The 5,359-nt window shown below is 47.8% G+C and overlaps 1 non-coding gene across 1 annotated transcript; it reads left to right on the top strand.

Moving 5' to 3' along the window:
* The first annotated feature begins 601 nt into the window (after window positions 1-601).
* LOC137437141 (U2 spliceosomal RNA) lies at window positions 602-793 on the top strand. Its single transcript, XR_010986440.2, has one exon. It is a non-coding gene; the product is annotated as a U2 spliceosomal RNA (small nuclear RNA).
* The last annotated feature ends 4,566 nt before the right edge of the window (window positions 794-5,359 follow it).

Raw genomic sequence — 5,359 nt, forward strand, 5'->3', positions numbered from 1 at the left:
GTGGTTTAGTTATGCTATTAGCCAATTGATTAAGAAAATATTTTGTGATAATCTTTTATTGATTTTAATTATACAATTAATCAATCAATTAGCGTACACCTCTCCCTCCCAATGCAGCCTCAATGAGCTGCACTGCGGTATTGCCGGGCGCCGGAGGCACCCCGGCAATGCCGCGCTGTAGGATATTTAATTATTTGGCATGGGGGCGGTGTACTTTGAATGTATGTGTACTTGTTCACAATTTATTCATAGCTGGTGTGTCTAATGGACAAAAGCATTGGAATCGCGATCCGCAATGCCGGGTTTTTACGCACACCACGCGGCTCTAACGCTCCGCGGAAATGACGTGTTTTCACCACCCTTACTCCTCTCTTCCAGTTTTCCTTCACACAATAAATCCTATATTTCTCACAAGATAAACAAAATAAATATATCACATCAGGAATGTTTAATAGCAGGATATCAAAGGAGACCGTGAGCTTCAATGGAGGTGTCGAACGGTCTGCCATTTAGAGAGAATTTTCATTTTCCCACGAATCGGCGCCTCTAAATCATCAATGAGATTGCCCTTCAAAAGGACACAGTTAAACCTTTTTAAGTTATCGCTTCTCGGCCTTTTGGCTAAGATCAAGTGTAGTATCTGTTCTTATCAGTTTAATAGCTGATATGTCCCGCAATGCGGGACTAGTCTATTAAATGGATTTTTGGCATCGGGAGTTGGATTAGGGGCTTGCTCCGTCCGCTCCACGCATCGACCCGGTATTGCAGTACCTCCGGGAACGGTGCACCCCCTTTGGGGGAACCTGAAAAACAAAGAAAAGATTCTTCTTCAATCAAAAATGCTTCGCCTGTCTGTCTATGATCAAGTTATCCCAAAAATTTCAACAGATTCGTACAAAATTTGGCGGAGCGGTATAATATGGGACAAGGACGAAATGATTCGATTTGGGTGAAGATCTGGATCCGGCTCGTATAATTTTTTTTTTTTTAGTGATTCCTCACCATTGGGAGATGGGGCCATACAGGTTGGTGGTTGTGATGGTTGGGGTCGCAATGACGATCTGCTAGCTTCTGGTCTGTACCACAAATAATTATATTTTGCGGGCTGTGATGTTGGTGGATTGGGGTTAGAGCACCCCGGGGTTTTAGCAAACATCCAAACTGTCATTCAGGCGGTGCAGATCTGGTCCTCTAGAGACCCCTCGAACTATGTGGTGAAGTACAATTACAGCGGCCAAATTTCTACCCTGAGGTCGAAAGGGAGGGTCGTGGTCGCTATACACACCGCTAGGGGTTCCGAGATAGCAATAATGTTCCTCGCCAGTTAAAACACGCATGGCTCTACCCTGAACAGAGAATGCCATGTCGCCAATGTAACGACAAGGAGGCGTACTTTACAGGCTTAAACTTAAACTGCAACATGTCAAACTAAAATCACACAGGCAAAGACCGCAACTCCACAGAATAAACAACAAGTACACATACATTCAAAGTACACCGCCCCATGCCAAATAATTAAATATGCTGCAGCGCGGCATTGCCGGGGCGCCTCCGGCGCCCGGCAATACCGCAGTGCAGCTCATTGAGGCTGCATTGGGAGGGAGAGGTGTACACTAATTGATTGATTAATTGTATAATTAAAATCAATAAAAGATTATCACAAAATATTTTCATAATCAATTGGCTAATCGCATAACTAAACCAGTAGTGCTTCATCCGAAGATGTATCTTTTAGAAATTTAATTAAATAAGTCATTTATAAAAAATTAAATAATTAATTGATTACTCAATAAATAATTAATCGATTAATCAATAAATACTTAATAGATGAAATGATTAATCAATAAATCAAAAATATCCTTGATAGCCACATCACTTGGTCACTCATGTCCAAATATTAGCTTCCCAGCTCAAAAGGTGCCTGAGATATTGGCCAAATGAGAAAGAAAATAAATAAATGATTAATAATGAAAATAAATAAATAATAATCATAAAAAAATTAAATTATTAATCAATTTGGTCAGAGAACACATAAACTACCACTATTTCATCAGAATCTGTAACTTAAAAAAAAAAAAAATTTTTGTCATTAATCGAATAATTAAATAATTAATCGATTAATTGATTAATTAATAAATCAAAAATATCCTTTGCAGCCAAATCACCTGGTCATTGGCATGTCCAAATATCAGCTTCCTAACTCAAAAGGTGCCTGAGTTAATAATGGTCAGAAGAGAAATGAAATTTAATTAATTAAATAAGTACTTAATTAAACGCTAATAATTAAATAACTCCTCAATTAATTGATTATTCAAAAAACAAAAAATACCGTATTTGACAAAGGACTTGCTCACTACTGTGCCGAAATTTCAGCTTCCTAGCTCAAAGGATGGCTGAGATATCGTCCGGACAACCAAGAAAGAAAACAAGAAACCAGAGTGAAAACTGAGTACTCTCTTTCAGCGTGCGTCACTGCCGAGCCCCCTTTGGTGCCCGGCAATGACGATTTGCAATGCCTGGAGATGGCATAGGAAAGGAGCGGTGTACAACAACGCAAAAAAGATACATATGATGATCTGAATATTTAAATAAATAAATTTTAAAAAAGTTGGAGGGGGGGGGGGGAGGGGGAGATGATGAGGCCAACAACAGAAGAAAGAAACAAAAACATGTGGCAACTCCCCCTAAAAAAAAGATCTTGAGAAATTCTGGAAAGGGATATCCGAAGATAAAAGAGAATACAACAAGGGAGCAGATTGGATCCGAAACCTGGAAGAGAAGAGAACATCAAGGAAATGCCCCCAGTAATCATTGATGCAGAAAAGACAAGACAACAATTTGCAAAGATGACAAACTTCAAAAGCCTTGGCCCAGTTGGGGTTACCAAACTTTTGGTTAAACCGTATGCGCTCCACCCTCACCAAGCTCGAGCATTTGACAAAATCAAAGGGGAACACTGGAACAGACACTGGATCAATGGTAGTATTCCGTGTTACAGATTCGGCGCGCTCTCTTCACACATAAACTTGCGACTGAGAAACAGGTGTAGCCGCCGCTTCCGTGTTACAGATTCGGCGCGCACTCTTCACACATAAACTTGCGACTGAGAAACAGGTGTAGCGGCCGCTTCTGTGTTACAGATTCGGCGCGCACTCTTCACACATAAACTTGCGACTGAGAAACAGGTGTAGCCGCCGCTTCCGTGTTCCAGATTCGGCGCGCACTCTTCACACAAACTTGCGACTGAGAAACAGGTCTAGCGGCCGCTTCCGTGTTACAGATTCGGCGCGCACTCTTCACACATAAACTTGCGACTGAGAAACAGGTGTAGCGGCCGCTTCCGTGTTACAGATTTGGCGCGCACTCTTCACACATAAACGTGTGACTGAGAAAGACGTGTGGCGGCCGCTTCCGTTTTGCAGAATTCAATCTTTTTTCAAAATGGGCGCCATGTACTGTTTAGATTTTGATGATTTGCATGTGATATGATTCAATGGATGTTTATATGAAAAGTTTTTTAAAAAAAAGGCTTCAGTTTCTGATATTTTGCCTTTTCATTTGGGCCTCCCAATTGAAGCCCCGCCCATAGGGCGGGTACCGTTGCTAGTCTGTTCAATTCCACATTCGGGAGCAAGATCCGTGTTGATCACATTTCAAAATTATAATTGTAATGAGGAATTTCTGAAACCTCCTACCTGCCTTACAACACCTGCTGGGACTCCAGAACATTCCACACAAGGTTATTATATTTCCTTTTAGTAAAATATGAAACTGTAGCGGCTACCGCTGGGTTTTCACAATCGCCTTGCACCTATCAAGGACGCGGAGCGATCACCATGCCGGGCTCGTCCAGGACGCCCGGGCAGGCCCGCGCTCAACTTGCCAGGCCTCGGTCGGGACGCCCGGGCATGCCCGGGCATTCCCGGGCAGGCTCGCCCTCAACTTGCCAGGCCGCAGCCAGGACCCTGGGCCACGCCCCCTCTCGCCTTTCCTGGGCAAACACTCCGGGATAATATGTATATATATTGCTGCCCGATAAACGGGCTTTTCAGAGTGCCTGAGTGTTTGGTTTGATTAAAGCAACTCGGATGAATTCCAGCTTTTTGTCGCGTCCATTCTTCCGATCGACGTGGGAGCCCCAGCTCCTTCATTGGTGACCTACCGACATGGACACGGCAGTCGCCCTTAAACTGCCTACCTTCTGGGAGGCTCACGCGGCGGTTTGGTTCGCACAGGCGGATTCCCTGTTCGCCCTGCGAGGCATCACGGCCGATGACACCCGCTTCCACCATGTGGTAACAGCGCTCGGTTCGGCCACCGCGGCCCGCGCCCTGAGCCTCCTCGAGAGCCCGCCAGCCGCTGACAAATATGGCGCGATTAAGAAGCTTCTCCTCGACGCTTTCGCCCTCCCATCGGCGGAACGCGCACGGCGCCTGCTCGACCTGCCCGAGCTCGGCGACACGCGCCCTTCCGAGCGAATGGACTACATGCTTTCACTGCTCGGCGAGCACTCTCCGGCATTCCTGTTCCGGGAGCTGTTCCTCCGTCAGCTGCCTAACCCGGTACGCCTCGCCCTGGCAAGCACGACGATCACAGATCCCCGGGCCCTTGCCAGAGAAGCCGACAAGATCTCCGCCGCAGGACAGCGCATCGCAGCGGCGACATGGGACCCATCGCCGTCCGACGCAACACCCATGGTGCCCGAGCACCCGGCACGGTCGACGACCGAACTGCCGACGCAATTGGCGGCCGCTACACCAAGCCGACCACCTCCAGCACGACGACCGGGGCCTCCACCTGACCAACAAGCATGGTGTTACTATCATGCCAGGTTCGGACAGAAGGCCCGGACATGCCGACCCCCGTGCACCTTCGGCAGGCCGGGAAACGGCCGGGCCGGCGTTCATTACCAGCCATGAGCGCCGGCCACACGGGCAACTTACTGTTCATCACGGATAAAGCGTCCGGACGGCGCTTCCTGTGCGACACCGGCACCCAACTGAGCGTCATACCCGCCTCTGACCAGGACAGGCAATCCGCGGTTTGCGGCCCCTCCTTGGTTGCGGCCAACGGATCGACCATCCGCACCTTCGGCCCGCGCAACGTCACCCTCTGCTTCGGCGGCCAACGCTTTGCTTGGACGTTTGTAACCGCAAACGTGCCCATGGCTCTGCTAGGCGCCGACTTCCTCTGCGCACACGGACTGCTGGTGGACGTCCAACGGCGTCGTTTAATCAACGCCGAAACCTTCAGCTCCCTGGTATGCACATTGAGCAGCTCCGCGCCGACCGAGCTGGCATGCGCCGTCCCGGCGGCGAACGAGTTTGCTCGCCTGCTCACGGAGTTCCCGGCCCTCACG

This window comes from Myxine glutinosa, chromosome 11 (genome assembly GCF_964187855.1).
Source record: "Myxine glutinosa chromosome 11, kmMyxGlut1.1, whole genome shotgun sequence".
NCBI lineage: Eukaryota > Metazoa > Chordata > Myxini > Myxiniformes > Myxinidae > Myxine > Myxine glutinosa.